This window comes from Zootoca vivipara, chromosome 6 (genome assembly GCF_963506605.1).
Source record: "Zootoca vivipara chromosome 6, rZooViv1.1, whole genome shotgun sequence".
NCBI lineage: Eukaryota > Metazoa > Chordata > Lepidosauria > Squamata > Lacertidae > Zootoca > Zootoca vivipara.
In genome coordinates, this window is record NC_083281.1 from 6,859,562 (window position 1) to 6,876,949 (window position 17,388).

General features: G+C 47.3%; 1 protein-coding gene across 1 annotated transcript in view; it reads left to right on the forward strand.

Annotated features, from left to right (window-relative positions):
- The first annotated feature begins 1,990 nt into the window (after window positions 1-1,990).
- The window catches only part of NRTN (neurturin), an 82,981-nt gene continuing 67,583 nt past the window's right edge, over window positions 1,991-17,388 (forward strand). Inside the window, exon 1 of the mRNA XM_035121087.2 lies at window positions 1,991-3,141. The gene's annotated coding sequence lies outside the window, so the exon portion shown is untranslated. The remainder of the gene's footprint in view (window positions 3,142-17,388) is intronic.

Consider the following 17,388-nt stretch of genomic DNA (forward strand, 5'->3'; position numbering starts at 1 on the left):
CCTTTACACACAAGCACACAACACCTTGGAAGGTAAGCTCAGTAAAAACCCCGACCAGAGCCGTCTTAAGCCTATCCAGCGGTGTGGTTCAAAGATCCCTCCGGTGCCCTCCCCCCTTTCCCAGAGTTGCTGACCCTTCTACAGCGCTGCCGGCAGCTTTGTGGGGCTGGAGGAGGCAGGCAGCGGCTGGAGGGCAGCTCCTCCGGCGGGGAAGAGGCGGAGGCCCCGGGCGTGGCGCTGCTTCAGTGCGGTGGGCAAGGGCGCTGCGTCCAGTCCCTGCCTCTTCCCTGGCTCCCATGCCTTGGTGGCCATGGCAGGCAGAGGCTCCGGGCGCGGTGCTGCTTCGGCGCTGCGGGCGAGGGCAGTGAGCTGATGCTGGGAGGCACCGCGTCCAGCCTCCGCCTCTTCCCAGGCACCCTCCAGAACTCGGTGCAAACTTGGCGCCCTGGTGCCCCGCGCCACTTCCCTCTATGGGCAAGACGCCCCTGACCCCGACATTTCACCAAAATGTTCCCTGCTAGTTTTCAAATGAAATTTACTTTTCATGGGGGGAAATTCCAGCAGAGCATTGAGTTCTCCCTAAATCACACATGCATTTTCATGCCCATGCTGGAATTATCTCCTTCCTTGGTTTCTTAGCCTCTCTACTGCCCGGAAAATTCTGCTTTTCATGCTTTAAATGCTGCAACACAGTCAGTGTGAGAGAAGACCCTCTCTTATCCCAGACATTGCCATGGAGCCCCCTCCAACTAGACTCACGAAATCTCACACAACTATCACCATTTCCTTTGCGAGAATCGCTCAGGCGTGAAGGAAAGGCACTCTGCACACGTCCCGGAATATTGCCCTTTCTCTCTCTTTTTTACTACTACGTAATGTTGCCTTTCCAAATGTTGGCTGCATGAGAATGCTGGGGTTAAATCACTTGTGGCTTCCTGGGATAGCTCAGCTGGCAGAGCCGCGAAACTCTTAATCTCAGGGCCGTGGGTTCGAGCCCCACATTGGGCAAAAGATTCCTGCATCGTAGGGGGTTGGACTGGATGACCCTTGGGGTCCCTTCCAACTCTACAATTCTGAGTCTATGAAAGAAAGGTGGAGCAGGCCCTGTACAACACTTTCTCCTTTCTGCCTTCCTTCAAATCACTCTTCAGTTTGCAGACTTCCCTGTGTGGCCTTTGACTTCCTTTCTGAAACAAAATAATAAAATTCCTTCCAGTAGCACCTTGGAGACTGGCTAATTTTGTCATTGGTATGAGCTTTCGTTTGCATTGGTATGAGCTTTTGTGTTCATGCACTTAAGAAGTGTGCATGCACACGAAAGCTCATACCAATGACAAACTAAGTTGGTCTCTAAGGTGCTACTGGAATGGATTTTTTTATTTTGTTTCGACTACGGCGGACCAACACGGCTACCTACCTGTAACTAGTTCCTTTCTGAAAATTACCCTTCCCAATTTTGACTGCCTTCGTCTGTATCCACCCACTCCCCAGTTTCCCCCCTGCCCTCTCCCCCAGTCTCATTTGTTAATTTTACTTTGTAAGCTCCTAGGAGGCGGAGAGCTGTCTTCCATATTTTTGCCTCCACGAGGAAGATAGCATGCGAATCGATGATGTATACAAAAAGTGCCTCTTAAACGGCAAACGCCCAGATGACATCCTCGCTAAGCTATTTCAAATAAAATGTCCTCACCTGGTACTTAAAATAAAATCACTCCTCTAGTCTTTCCTCAACCCCCCCCCCCCGACATCTAGATTTTGCAGCCCTCTCATCCTTCTCTCTTCCCATGGTTTTGGAGAAGCAGCTCCGATCGTCTCAGGAAAGACACGCTTAATCTTTTGGGCACTGGGGGGAAATTTGACACCCTCAGCCTTGGTGGTGGAGGGTGGGGCTTGCCCAAACCCCTCCCCTCGTGCATCCAGCTCCATGGACTGTACCTTCTCCGCCCCCCTCCTTTCACCCCCCCCCAAAAAAAGAGTTGGAAGGCAGGAACAGATCCACTAAACACTTGCAAACCCTTTCGCTGTTCCCCTTAAAGCAGAAGCTCCAAGGTGAATGTGTGTGTGAGAGATTTTTTCATACAAAGCAGAGGAGAAGGAAAATAGCTGCTGTGGAAGGAAATAACTTCTTGAAAAGTGACAAATCCAGAAGCCTTGGTGTGTTTTTTGGGTGTGTGGTTTTTTGTTTTTTGTTTGGCATGTGTGTTTCTTGCTTTCTTTCTCCCCCCACCCCCCGCAACAACTCTGCTCTTCCCTCTCCAAAGGATTGCTGAGTTGAGGCTGGCAGCTGGATAGGAAGAGGAGAAAAAGTCAGCCTTTATGCACACCAGACGCACCAGCGCAAAGAGACTCCAGCTGCGGCTTCTAGTGGCTGGGAGAAGCGCCTCGAAGAGGGCATCCGCGTGACCTCTGGAGGCCTGAAGACGACCCTCTGGCCACCTTCCTCGCAGAGGGAGGCAGCAAGAAGCGGCAGGAAATTAGCCAGCTGGGGGGCGACCGGTTCGCCAGGTGCGACAGGGAGGCTCTGCTGCTCACGAGGATCGCACCTGGCCCAGGGGAAAGAGGCGGGTGGCAGCAGCCACGCGTGAGAGTCCACCTGCTTGGGCCCCCAAAGGACCTCTTCTCCCTCAGGGCGAGGCGAACGAGAGAGGCCGAGGTCAGCAGAGGGAACGTCCTCCGCCGCCGAGAGCCACAAAAACTTCTGGAATCTGCATCTGGGTGTCCTCCCCGGACCGTTTCCGATGTCCCTCGAAGTCTGGATCCCCAGGGACCAACGAGATGGGCCTTGGTAGCAGAGCTTCCCTGGTTTGGCAGAATGCAGAAAGCAGAATGAGGTCCTGCAGGGCGGTTGGTAGTCGGAAGCAGGATTGACACCAACCCGGGTGTGGTGGTTTTCTGGGGTTGCTGCTGAATTTGGGGGTGGGGGCTATTATCATTTTTGGACTTTCCTGGATGAGATGGGCCCTTTGAGGTGATTTTTTTGTGTTCCCACCCACCCCCCTCCTTGTGTTTTTGTGGGTTGTTTTTTTTTTGTTTGTTTTTTGCAAGGATGACTGGCCTTGCGGGTTTTGATTCTTTCGGAGATCTCTGCTTTTCCGGGAACACTTTTTGACGGATGACTTTTGGAGAGACTGGACTGCGAAGGTAAGAGGACGAGCTCTTCCCATTGTTTTCCGGGCTGTTAAGGAAGGGCGAAATCCTGGTTTGCAGGGGAGGTGGAAGTTTGAGGACAGGCAGAGTTTTAGGACAACTTGCTGAGATCACTTTTAACAACCAGAAAGAAACTAGATCAAGAGGAGAAGTGTCTTAAATATGGGAGGGTGACGAAAGATGTGTAAATTTCCTTCTTTCCCCCCAGTGCCATCTGAAATCAGATCTATCCCTGCAGCAGAATGAGGTGGTCGGATCCTGAGGAAGTAGAATGGATTTATACCCCTTCAGGCTGCATGGAGTGGCGGGGGACATAGGAAATTATACATCGGTTTATCTACTCTCTAGTGTTGCACACAAGGAGTCATTTGAAGTCCCCCCTAGAGATGCCAAGGATTGAACCCTGGCATATGAAACAGTTGCCCTACCACTGGGCTTCGTCCCTTTCCCTGCCACAGTTTTGAACATCCCCCCATATTAAAATGAAAGCAAAGCAAAATGCCCCGCAAGCAGAAATCTAGCACAGCACACAGAGGGCGAGGTTTTTCTCCTTGCGGTCAAGCAAGGAGCTTCTCCCCCCCCTTTTTTTTCATTTTACATGGCAGGAAGCATTTGAGCATTTCCCCTCCGCTTGCAACCTTGAAAGCAGCACAGTCCACTACGCTCTTCCTCCTCGGGACCATGCGTTTGGGCAAAGTGGAAATTCTACTTCTAGAACACAGGACCGGAGTCGGGAATTTATTTCTGGGCAGCTTAATGTAGCCTACGGTGAATGAACTTTACAAATTTGGATGGCTCTCAGATCCTGGATAGAGAATAGTTTCCATATCTCTTGTTAGAGGGGAAGGGCATTGCCAAGTGCTCAGCTAATTTGGACTAAGAATTGCTCCCTAGATTTAAATTTTTTTAAGGTGGTCAGGAGAATAGAAAGCACACTGATATATCAACTGTTTCAACTGCTTCATTCACCAATTAATGAATAGCACGTCTTCCCAGTGTTGACAGGGATGTGCACAGTTAAAATCCCCAGGGAAGAATTTTGCACGTGAAATAATGGCTCAACGCACATGTTTCAACAGTGCGTAAACCAGCGACTCAAGACTAACTCTGCTTTCTCCCTGTAGAGTTAGTGGGGAAATGAGGGCAGGACATATTCTTCCGTTTTCACGAATACATAAATGAGTATCAGATCAGCCGCTCGCATCAACTACGAACACGTTTCCAGAACTGTCCAACTTCTAATTATGGGAGCAAAACTGCATAGCTGGCTATAGCAAACTCGAAATGTATTTTTTTTAGTGAAATCTAGCTTTGGATGCCCAGAGTTTCATTTGATAGCTTTGATAGCAGGCGACGCAGATGAGAAATGAGTTTTCTCGCGGTCTGGGAAACGGTGATTCCCTCACTCGCTGGCGACAAAAGAGCACGGAGTTTGCACATTGTAATTGATATGCCTAGGTGCACATTTAGAAATAATTGCTAAGGTTTACATAGAGATGCGTTCTATCTCCTGGGAATGGGGAACACTGACAAAGTGACTTTTGTGCTGCATCTGTAAGGTATAATATAAATTTATCATCATCCTCAATATCACAGTCTGTTGATGATGTGCTCATTGTGGATGGGAAGCATGGAAGTATTTTCAGATCTGTTTTCTTGGCGTTCCTTGGCAGTGTTCAGACCAGTGCCGGATTTATGTATAAGCTAAACAGGCTATAGCTTAGCCCCCCCCCCCACCTACCCCAAAAAATTAAAGAAAAAAACACTGGGTGTACATTTACAAAATATAAGATAAAAAACAAATAAAATAAAACTTACATACAGCAACAGTGTTTTGTGTTGTGTAGGCTCCTAGGATGTAAGTCATGGGCCCTGCCTGCTAGCCTGCTCCCTAAAATATCACTGGTTTGCTCCTTTCTATATATAGGGTGCCTACATTCTGCATATTTTGTTTTGTGCAAATGGCTTTAGATCCCTGTTAGGTCCATAAATGACCATATAGCATATACAGTGGTACCTCGGTTTATGAACACAATTGGTTCCGGAAGTCTGTTCATAAACTGAAGCGTTCATAAACTGAAGCGAACTTTTCCATTGAAAGTAATGGAAAGTGGATTAATCCGTTCCAGACGGGTCCGCGAAGTACTTAAACTGAAGCGTTCATAAACTGAAACATGGGTGTAATTGGTTCCGGAAGTCTGTTCATAAACTGAAGCGTTCATAAACTGAAGTGAACTTTCCCATTAAAAGTAATGGAAAGTGAATTAATCCGTTCCAGATGGGTCCGCGGTGTTCATAAACCGAGGTTCCACTGTATTCAGCACAACAAAACAGAGACAATTTGTTGTTGACAAAGGACAGCTGGACATATAAAGGGCTCCATTACCTTCAGTAGCTTAGGGCAGGCATCCCCAAACTGCGGCCCTCCAGATGTTTTGGCCTACAACTCCCATGATCCCTAGCTAACAGGACCAGTGGTCGGGGAAGATGGGAATTGTAGTCCAAAACATCTGGAGGGCCGAAGTTTGGGGATGCCTGGCTTAGGGCCTCATCCACCCTAATACTGGCCCTGGTTTAGGCTATACATTAAAATGCACACAATTGGTTACTGAAGTTTGCCCACTACAGAGCTACATTTCCCAGCACCCATAGCAAACAACAGTCCCCAGGATTCCTTGGGGGGGGTCATGTGAGTTATGTGTGTATGCATCCTTTGTCTTTAAACTAGGCTTGGGCTGGAGAACCCCCCAAACAGAGAGCAGACCCTCCAAGCTTCTCTATTTTCCAGGGACAGTCCCGGATTTATAGAAGCCGTCCTGGTTTCTGATCTGATCCCAGAACGTCCTGCTTTTCCTTGTTGTTGTTGTTGTTGCTGCTGCTGCTGCTGTTGTTTAGTCATTTAGTCGTGTCTGACTCTTTGAGACCCCATAGACCAGAGCACGCCAGGCACTCCTGTCTTCCATTGCCTCCCGCACTTTGGTCAGACTTATGTTGGTTGGCTTCAAGAACACTGTCCAACCATCTCGTCCTCTGTCGTCCCCTTCTCCTTGTGCCCTCCATCTTTCCCAACATCAGGGTCTTTTCCAGGGAGTCTTCTCTTCTCCTGAGGTGGCCAAAGTATTGGAGCCTCAGCTTCACGATCTGTCCTTCCAGTGAGCACTCAGGGCTGATTTCCTTAAGAATGGATAGATTTGATCTTCTTGCAGTCCATGGGACTCTCAAGAGTCTCCTCCAGCACCATAATTCAAAAGCATCAATTCTTCGGCGACCAGCCTTCTTTATGGTCCAGCTCTCACTTCCATACATCACTACTGGAAAAAGCATAGCTTTAACTATACGGACATTTGTAGGCAAGGTGATGTCTCTGCTTTTTAAGATGCTGTCTAGGTTCGTCATTGCTTTTCTCCCAAGAAGCAGGCATCTTTTAATTTCGTGACTGCTGTCACCATCTGCAGTGATCATGGAAGCCAAGAAAGTAAAATCTCTCACTGCCTCCATTTCTTCCCCTTCTATTTGCCAGGAGGTGATGGGACCAGTGGCCATGATCTTAGTTTTTTTGATGTTGAGCTTCAGACCACATTTTGCGCTCTCCTCTTTCACCCTCATTAAAAGGTTCTTTAATTCCTCCTCACTTTCTGCCATCAAGGTTGTGTCATCTGCATATCTGAGGCTGTTGATATTTCTTCCGGCAATCTTAATTCCGGCTTGGGATTCATCCAGTTCAGCCTTTCGCATGATGAATTCTGCATATAAGTTAAATAAGCAGGGAGACAATATACAGCCTTGTCGTACTCCTTTCCCAATTTTGAACCAATCAGTTATTTCAGATTTCCTGAGAAATCTATATGTGGGACAAGAAGCTTTTCCTTAGGGTAGCCCTATTTTCATCGGGAAAATGTTGGAAGGTATGGAGTTATGCCACCCCCCAAGCCAAGGAAATAAGTCACAATACAACCTTTAGCAGACATCTGAAGGCAGCCCTGGATAGGGAGGTTTCTTAATGTTCTATGTTTTATTATGTTTTTATATGTGTTGGAAGCTGCCCAGAGTGGCTGGGGCAACCCAGTCAGATGGGCGGGGCATAAATAACAAAAGTGTTGTTGTTGTTGTTCTTCTTCTTCTTCTTCTTCTTCTTCTTCTTCTTCTTCTTCTTCTTCTTCTTCTTCCTCCTCCTCCTCCTCCTCTTCCTCTTCCTCTTCCTCTTCCTCTTCCTCTTCTTGATGTTCCAGTCAGATGGGCTGGAGATAAATAAAAGTATTATTATTATTATTATTATTATTATTATTATTATTATTATTATTATTAATGTTCCTATGTTCTTCAGAGAAACGTTGGAGGGTATGAAAGGGTGTCCTTTGCAAATTATAACGCAGGGCCACCTGTGTTAAAAAGGAATAGTTTAGTGGTCGCCCCACCACCCCTGTCTGAATCTGGTAAATGCAAGTCGGGTGCTGAAGGAGATACCATATTTTTCCGTGTATAAGACTAGGGTTGTTTTTTACCCCCAAAAAAGGCTTAAAATTGGGGCTCGTCTTATACACAGGTAGTGGTAAGGGAGGGGTGTTTTCTGAAATTTTGAGTCCCCAGAAATAGGGGGTGTCTTATACACAGAAAAATACAGTATTTGTAGGTTAAAAGTTAGCAGCTAGACTGCTCTGCTACCAAATCTGCCCCACTAAGGAAGTACTAACTGCCAGTGAAGAAGCCAGGAATGGTTTGGAGGTGGAGCATCTATTGAAAAGGGCATTTTAGGGAAATGAGGGTTGGGGCTTACAATTGTCCAGTGCGTTCTCAAACTGGAAGTGGGGGGGGGGAGGGAGGGGAAACCGAGGGTTGCATTTGGACCTCTTATTCCACACCTGGAATACTGTGTCCAGTTGTTGGTACCACAATTCAGGAAGGATGCTGATAAGCTGGAAGGTGGCAGAGGAGGCCGACCAAGATGATCAAGGGTCTAGAAGCCATGCTTGATGAGGAACGGTTGAAGGAGCTGGGGATGTTTATCCTGGAGAAGAGGAGACTGAGAGGATGGATGTTGACAAGCTGGAAGGTGTGCAGAGGAGGGCGATCAAGATGATCAAGGGTCTGGAAACCAAGCCATATGAGGAATTGTTGAAGAGCAGGGTCTGTTTAGCCTGGAAAACAGGAGACTGAGAGGAGATAGGATAACCATCTTCAAATACCTCCAGCGGCGCTGTCACCTGGGGGATGGAGCAGGCTTGCTTTCTTCTGCTCTGGAGGGTAGGATGCAAACCAATGGCTTCAAGTTACAAGAAAGGAGATTCCGAATGAACACCAGGAAGAACTTTCTGACAGCAAGAGCTGTTCAACATTGGAATGTTCTCCCTTGGGAGGTGGTGGACTCACCTTCCTTGGAGGCTTTGAAGCAGAGGTTGGATGCTGGTCACCTGTCATGGATGCTTTAGCTGAGATTCCTACATTGCAGGAGGGGTGGGCTAGAGGAACCTTGGGGTTTCTTCTAACTCAACAATTCCATGATTCTGTGATCCTGCCCTCAGCTTCAAGGTTCCACCTCTCTCTCTATACAGTGGTACCTCTACTTACGAATAACTCTACTTACGAATAACTCTACTTACGAATGTTTCTACTTACCAACGGAGCTCCGTCCACCATCTTGGATGCGGTTTAGATAGGATTTTTTCTACTTATGAATTTTTAGATAGGGTTGCTTCTACTTACGAATTTTTTCTCCCAATGCATTCCTATGGGATTCGACTTACAAATTTTTTCGACTTACAAATGTGCGTTCGGAACGCATTAAATTCGTAAGTAGAGGTACCACTGTATATATATCTCTTGTTTAAAAGGTAAAGGTAAAGGGACCCTGACCGTTAGATCTAGTCGTGGATGACTCTGGGATTGCAGCGTTCATCTTGCTTTACTGGCCGAGGGAGCCGGCGGACAGCTTCCGGGTCATGTGGCCTGCATGCCTAAGCCGCTTCTGGCGAACCAGAGTAGTGCATGGAAACTTTGATGTGCTTTCGAACTGCTAGGTAGGCAGGAGCTGGGACTGAGCAACGGGAGCTCACCCCGTTGCGGGGATCCAACCCGCCGACCTTCTGATCGGCAAGACCCAGGCTCTGTGATTCTGTGATCCTGAACTCAGCTTCAAGGTTCCATCTCTCTCTATATATCTCTCTCTCTCTTGTTTAGGGTTCCTCAAATACCACTGGCTGCTTGCTCTTTCGAGAAGCTGCCAGGCTCCGTGGAGTGTCTAAGTCATATAAATTTTTACTGTATTGCAATCTCAAGTGCCTTCTGGAGAAGCGGAGGATCGCTGCCAAGCCGCTTCACGAGAAAACTTTGTTTGGGGAAGCATGTTTATTTCAAGGCCCCGCTCCTCCCCTCCCGGTTCTGCATGCTGTGGCCGCATTTCCCCCCAAGCGTGCATGCTCTCCTTGACTGGGATGGTTGTTCCTGAGCCATGCGCTGAGTGGTGGCTGGTGCTCCTTGCGACTGGACCCAGAGCCAAGGACAAGGCAGGGCCAAGCCATTCTAGTTTGGTCTCCCTCCTCTTCCCTCTTGAGTTCCACAGGAGCAGCCTTGGGACTTGAGGAGCAGGAGGAAGCTGGGAGGAAGCATCTCCCTCTGGTTTGGCTGAAAGTAAGGAGCTAGTGGCTAGCTGAGGGCATACATATAACACCGGTCCTGAAAGACCTCCATTGGCTCCCAGGATGTTTCCAAGCACAATTCAAAAATGGGACGTTTCCAAGCCGTCCCATTTTCTGATTTGATCCTGGAATGTCCCACTTTTCCTTAGGATCCTGGTTTTCGACCAGTGTGCTGTGGCATCCTAGGGTGCTTTGAAGGATGGCCAGGGGTGCCAGGGGCAACACTGGCCTCCGTTCCTCTTTCCTTCCCTCCCTCCTCTGATGCCCTCTCGCATCAATAGGCTGCATCAATAGGAGTATAGCGTCTAGATCAGGCATCCCCAAACTATGGCCCTCCAGATGTTTTGGCCTACAACTCCCATGATCCCTAGCTAACAGGACAAGTTGTCAGGGATGATGGGAATTGTAGTCCAAAACATCTGGAGGGCCGAAGTTTGGGGATGCCTGCTCTAGAGATCTGGTCATTTAGGGCTTCCTGCCATCAGCAAGACCTTAAACTTGCCCCTGCAACATGCTGGTAGCTTGTTCAGATTTTTCAGCTGCAACTCCACAAACATCATCATCATAATCAAATTTCATTTTTTATAAATGGAGCAGACTTTTTTCTTTTTTGATTCTTTCTTTCTTTCTTTCTTTCTTTCTTTCTTTCTTTCTTTCTTTCTTTCTTTCTTTCTTTCTTTCTTTCTTTCTCCCCCCCCCTCTATTCTTTTGATAAATGAAAGATAGAGGGGGAAAAGAAGGGGGGGAGTGAGTGAGAATGAATAAAAAAAAGGAAGGAAAAGTCTGCTTCATTTCCATTATCCAAATACACATAACCGAGCATATTCTGTGTAAACTCCTCCCAAATATCACTGTATATAAGCTGTCTGTTCATATGCTGTCAGTGTTGTCACGCTGTCAAGCCATTGATTAAGGGGAATTGTCTCTCTAATCTTCCCATTTATCCATATTGGTCTCTTGGCCACCATTAGGGTGTGAAGAATCCATTTCCGCTGTGCTGTTGTCAGTTTCCATACAATGGGTATATCGTTCAAGAGCCTATGCACCTCTGAAATTCTTTATTTTTTCTCTCCGTAGAGTCTTGTTTCTATAGTCCAGCACTTTCTCCCGAAACTTAGTAAATGCATATGTTTCAGAGAAGCATTGTCCCATATTACACCTCCAGCGAAGGGCTACAATGGATAGTCCTTTCTTCTAGAAACATAAGGGAGTCCAATAGATTCTAAATAGCATCAAGGGCAGACCCACTTAGAAACACACGGCGGCAATCCATTTTTCACTTGGGCTTCTGCAGCCTGCATCTGAACTGCCCGCACATCCTCTTGCATCGAAGCACGCAAAGGCTATTTATGCGCTCTCTCTGGCGCAAGGATTAGTATCCTAAACCTGTGCCAAAATAAGCACCCCTCACCCGTAATGCAAATTGAGGAAATGTGCGCAGCGCTTCTTATTTTGCATAATTCTGTAAAAAAATTCCTTCAGTAGCACCTTAAAGACCAACTAAGTTTTAATTTTGGTATGAGCTTTTGTGTGCATGCACACTTCATCAGATACTTCATCAGATATCTGATGAAGTGTGCATGCACACGAAAGCTCATACCAAAATTAAAACTTAGTTGGTCTTTAAGGTGCTACTGAAGGAATTTTTTTACTTTGTTTCGACTCAGACCAACACGGCTACCTACCTGCATAATTCTGGTTTTCCTAGGTGAGGCAGTTGCTGGAAATCTGCAGCTGATTTTTACACCTGCTCTTAAAACAGCTACTGAACCTCTCTCCTGCTTCTGGAAATCCCAGTCTAGCGACAAGCCAGTATGAGTTGCCATTGAGGATGCCTTCTTCTCGCATCCTCTGAATGGCTCTCGCGCACATGGCCTGAATATTTCCCAGAACCTACTCTCCCCCCCCCCTCTCTCTAAGTAAAGCAAGCTGAGATTCTCAGGAAGTTGAGTTCTGGGGTCAAAGCTGCCTTCTGTGATTTTTACGGTGCTCCTGGAGAATTGCAGCATCTAAACGCAGCCCTGAATTAGACCCATTTCCTGCTCTGTGAAGTAAGGTGGAACTCGGGAGGCTGGCGGTGAATGGAAAGAGGTCATCGTTCTCCGTTCCTGAAATAACCTGCTTCCTTTGGGTTCTCCCTCACACTTCTATTTTACTGCCCTCCCAGTGCTCATAAAGACTTCACGATACTCTCTCTCTCTCTTTTTCTCTTTCTCTTCGTCTCTCTCTCCATATTCAAGTTGGAAGAGGATTTTCGAGGGGCGGTCACACTTTGCATTTTGCTTTTCACTTCGTTTCGGGAATGTTTTATTTCTTCCTCCCAACTAAGCTATTAGGAAGAACTTACTGATGACATGAGGTGTTTGACCATGTGGACGGACTCTCCTTAGAATCATAGAATCATAGAGTTGGAAGGGACCCAGGGGTCATCTAGCCCAACCCCCTGCAACACAGGAAAAGTATGCAGCTGTTGCATGCGGGGATTGAACCTGCAACCTTGGTGTCTTCGGCACCACGCTCTAACCGACTGAGCTATCCAGACTGTGCTTGACTTTCTCAGAGACTTTTAAAACTAGGCTGGGCGCCTACCTGTCGGGGGGAGGAATATGGTTCGGGTGATATTCTAATGCAAACCCACCTGATTCACAACTTCTGAAACAATACCCAAAGTGGAACGCAGCCGTCCTTTTGAACTCTCGCCCGTCCCTGAATTTTGTAATACAGCCAGGAGCCGTGTACAAAAATGGCACGTACTAAGGGGAAGTGTACATAGAAATGAATATATATATGAAAGAGGACCAACAGTGCATTGCATTGGGGGGAAACGGCTTTGTAAATAATGTGTTGTTGTTTAGTCGTGTCCGACTCTTCGTGACCCCATGGACCAGAGCACGCCAGGCACTCCTGTCTTGCACTGCCTCCCGCAGTTTGGTCAAACTCATGTTCGTAGCTTTGAGAACACTGTCCAGCCATCTCGTCCTCTGTCGTCCCCTTCTCCTTCTGCCCTCAATCTTTCCCAACATCAGGGTCTTTTCCAGGGAGTCTTCTTTTCTCATGAGGTGGCCAAAGTATTGGAGCCTCAGCTTCAGGATCTGTCCTTCCAGTGAGCACTCAGGGCTGATTTCCTTCAGAATGGATAGGTTTGATCTTCTTGCAGTCCATGGGACTCTCAAGAGCAGGCATTCCCAAACTCCGGCCCTCCAGATGTTTTGGACTACAATTCCCATCTTCCCTGACCACTGGTCCTGTTAGCTAGGGATCGTGGGAGTTGTAGGCCAAAACATCTGGAGGGTCACAGTTTGGGGCTGCCTGCTCAAGAGTCTCCTCCAGCACCATAATTCAAAAGCATCAGTTCTTCGGCGATCAGCCTTCTTTATGGTCCAATGTGTAGACTGGGAGAATTTTGCACTGAAACGTTGATTAATTTTAACTACTTTACGATACTGCATATTGCTGCAGAAATGTGGAGGATTGAAATTAATTTTTTTGGGGGGGGGATGAGAAACTGAGAGAAACCGAAATTGTCAGATTCCCCCCTCAGTCTAAGGAGATCCCTTTCACTTTTATGATTCTATGATAAATCTCCACCACCCCAGCTCCATCTATGCCAGGGGTCCCCCAAACTAAGGCCCAGGGGCCAGATGCGGCCCAATCGCCTTCTAAATCTGGCCCGCGGACGGTCCGGGAATCAGCATGTTTTTACATGAGTAGAATGTGTCCTTTTATTTAAAATGCATCTCTGGGTTATTTGTGGGGCATAGGAATTCGTTCATATTTTTTTCCAAAATATATTTCCGGCCCCCCACAAGGTCTGAGGGACAGTGGACCGGCCCCCTGCTGAAAAAGTTTGCTGACCCCTGATCTATGCGTAGGATGTGAAATACAGGTAAACGCAAATTCATAGCAGGGCAATCCCATGCAAGGTTACTCTAAAGCAAGCTCTGTTGGGTCTAATAAGGCCTATTCTCTAGTCTAGTAAGTAGCGATTGGGGATAAATTTGGTTCCACCAACCCTTCCAAATCTGCACCTACCTCCTGTCCAAAAATAACCCCTGAAGTGTCATACTGTAATAAAATAACAATTCACAGGGAGACAGCAAACTAAGTCATACCGAATTTAATGGGCTTAACTCCATTGATTTCAATAGGTCATCTCTATGGCTAACATTCATGTGGTTTTTAAATAATAATAATAATAATAATAATAATAATAATAATACAGCTTTAGGGCTTGTTTGGTTTCTTAAACCACTTAATACAACCAACTAAAACAAACAGTGGCAGAAGGATTTATTTATTCAAAGAGCACTGCCTTGAAAAAGGGATGGTTGTCAGTATATTGTTACAAGCACTTCTCTGAATGGGGAGATATCCTCAGATAAGTGCTGCTACAGCCCTTAGGAACCCAGAGAGCTCCTTATATGGCACGGACTTGCAGCAGCAGCGGCGGCTCTCCAGGATTCCAGGCAGGAAAGTCTGTCCCAGCCGTACCTTGAGTCGTCAGGAATTGCACCCGGGACCATATGCAGGCAAAGCGGGGGCTCTGGGCGACATCAGAGAGTTGTACCTGAACGCAAGGTGTTCTCAGGAATCGTTTGTCAGGCGAGTGTTTACATAACAAGTTGACGATTTCCATTGATTCCTATGGGGAAATTTCCTAATGCGTTCCCAGCCATGGAATTTTGACACCCCCCCCCCAAAAAAAATGATAGGGAAACCCTCTGAAACCTTGCATAAGGCAATGCTCTCTTATTTGTCCAATTTCTCCCCCCTCCCTGCCCCCGCCATCCATGGTTTCTGGGGAAACGGCTTCCGCAGACGAGCAAAAAACCCCCAAAGCAACAAAGTAAGACTTGTTTAAGGGCTGCTTATTTATTTACAGCACTACATGCAATTGTGGCTGTTTGGATACCTGAATCTGCAGTGTGTATTGTGAGGCTTGGGTACCAATTCCTCGTGTTTGGATAAGTGAATTTTCTTGCAATGAGAGAGCCAGGGTGGTGTAGTGGTTAAGAGCGGTAGACTCGTAATCTGGGGAAGCGGGTTCGCGTCTCCGCTCCTCCACATGCAGCTGCTGGGTGACCTTGGGCTAGTCACACTTCTCTGAAGTCTCTCAGCCCCACTCACCTCACAGAGTGTTTGTTGTGGGGGAGGAAGGGAAAGGAGAATGTTAGCCGCTTTGAGACTCCTTCGGGTAGTGATAAAGTGGGATATCAAATCCAAACTCTTCTTTTTCTTTTTCTTGCAATGAGCATTTGGATTATACAGTAGAATCATAGAATTGTACATTTGGAAGGGATCCTGCGGATCATCTAGTCCAACCGCCAGCAGTGTAGGAATATGCAGCTGTCCCATATGAGGATCAATCCTGCAACCTTTGAAGGTGACCCGCAAACTACAATTAATCCAGAATGCGGCCGCTAGACTGGTGACTGGGAGTGGCTGCTGAGACCACCTAACACCAGTCCTGAAAGACCTACATTGGCTCCCAGTATGTTTCTGTGCACAATTCAAAGGGTTGGTGCTGACCTTGAAAGCCCTAAACAGCCTCGGCCCAGTAGACCTGAAGGAACGTCTCCACCCCCATCGTCCATCCCGGACACCGAGGTCCAACTCCAAGGGCCTTCTGGCGGTTCCCTCCCTGCGAGAAGTGAGGTTGCAGGGAACCAGGAAGAGGGCCCTCTTGGTGGTGGCTCCTGCCCTGTGGAACACCCTCCTGCCCTGTGGAACATCAGATGTCAAGGAAATAAACAACTACCTGACTTTTAGAAGACATCTGAAGGCAGCCCTGTTTAGGGAAGTTCCTAATGTTTGATGTTTTATCGTGTTTTTAATATTCGGTTGGAAGCTGCCCAGAGTGGCTGGGGAAACCCAGCCAGATGGGCGGGGTACAAATAATAAATTATTATTAATAATACATTATTATTATCGGCAACAAGTTGTAGCCAACCGAGCTATCCGGTATATCATGATATGATAGCCATGTTCAAATATATTAAAGGATGTCATAGAGGAGAGAGAAAGGTTGTTTTCTGCTGCTCCAGAGAAGTGGACACAGAGCAATGGATTCTACTTACGAATTTTTAGATAGGGTTGCTTCGACTTACGAATTTTTTCTCCCAATGCATTCCTATGGGATTCGACTTACAATTTTTTTCGACTTACAAATGTGTGTTCGGAACGCATTAAATTCGTAAGTAGAGGTACCACTGTATTGGCAACCGTATGATGACAGGGTAAATCCAACATTCCTCTTAAGATGCATTAATTTCAGTTTGAGCTATCCGGTATCATAGTGAGGCCTGCGTGCTTACTGCTCTAGCTGCCTGCCTGTCCTCCCAGCTCTCTCTCTTCCAAAATAAGGGCAGCAATACAGGGACATCGATGGCTTGTCTTTGCCTCCAAAGTTGGAGGCAGCAATGCTTCTGAACCCAGTTTCTGGAAACCGCAGGAGGGGAGAGTGGCTCTTGTGCCACGAGCATCTGGTTGGCCACTGTGAGAACAGGATGCTGGACTGGACAGGCCATCGTCCTTACGCCCTTATTTGCAACTGTCCCGTGCTGTGCCTGCGATTGCGGGCATCCGGAGCGAGAGGCCCTCCGCTTGAAGCCTGCGTCCTGCTGCTTCAGAACTGGACCCAGTCCAGAGCAGTAGAATCTTCCACGGGATAAATGAAACTATGTGAAGCATCCCTTCTCCCTTTCTCTGACTAGCTCCAGCTGGGGCAGCCGGCTGGGTTTAAAGCGTCTCCGTTCCCTTTCACGGCTGTTTTCAGCGCCGGAGAGAGAGAAAGAGCAAGGAAATGTGTTTTGTTTCACCTCTGCGTTTGGGAAGCGAGAAGAGTTATTTTCTTCTCCCCCTTGCATTTTCTTCTTTAGAAAAAGAACACACACACACCCGCCGCCCTGTTGTGTTCTTGTGACTTTTATGAAGTGTTTCGTTCTGCTGTGCAGGCGGTACCATTCCTGCAGAAAGAGGAGGAGGAAAAGTCGGGGGGCTGTGGGGCGGCGGGGGGCAGCTCTGCCTCCATTGTAGGGGCGAGGGCACAAAGCTTGTTAAATGTTCCATGTTTTGTACATATATGGTAGCTTGGAAGGAAGAGGGAAAGAGGAAGGAGCACACCCTGTCTTCAGCAAAAACCGGGAACTGCTTTGAAGATTGTCAATGTACAACCTGTGTACAATTAAATTAATCAAGCTTCCCCACCCCCACCCCGATTCCAACACTCAGTCTCATTGCACTCCGTGTGCTTGTCGCACAACAACACCAACCCCGAAAGTCAGTTGTACTACATTATTTTCTGTTCAGCAGCCTAACAGCCCACAGATAAAACAAATTAAAGAATCCTTCCAGTAGCACCTTAGAGACCAACTAAGTTTGTCATAGAATCATAGAGTTGGAAGAGACCACAAGGGCCATCCAGTCCAACCCCCTGCCAAGCAGGAAACACCATCAAAGCATTCTTGACATATGACTGTCAAGCCTCTGCTTAAAGACCTCCAAAGAAGGAGACTCCACCACACTCCTTGGTAGCAAATTCCACTGCCGAACAGCTCTTACAGTCAGGAGGTTCTTCCTAATGTTTAGGTGGAATCTTCTTTCTTGAAGT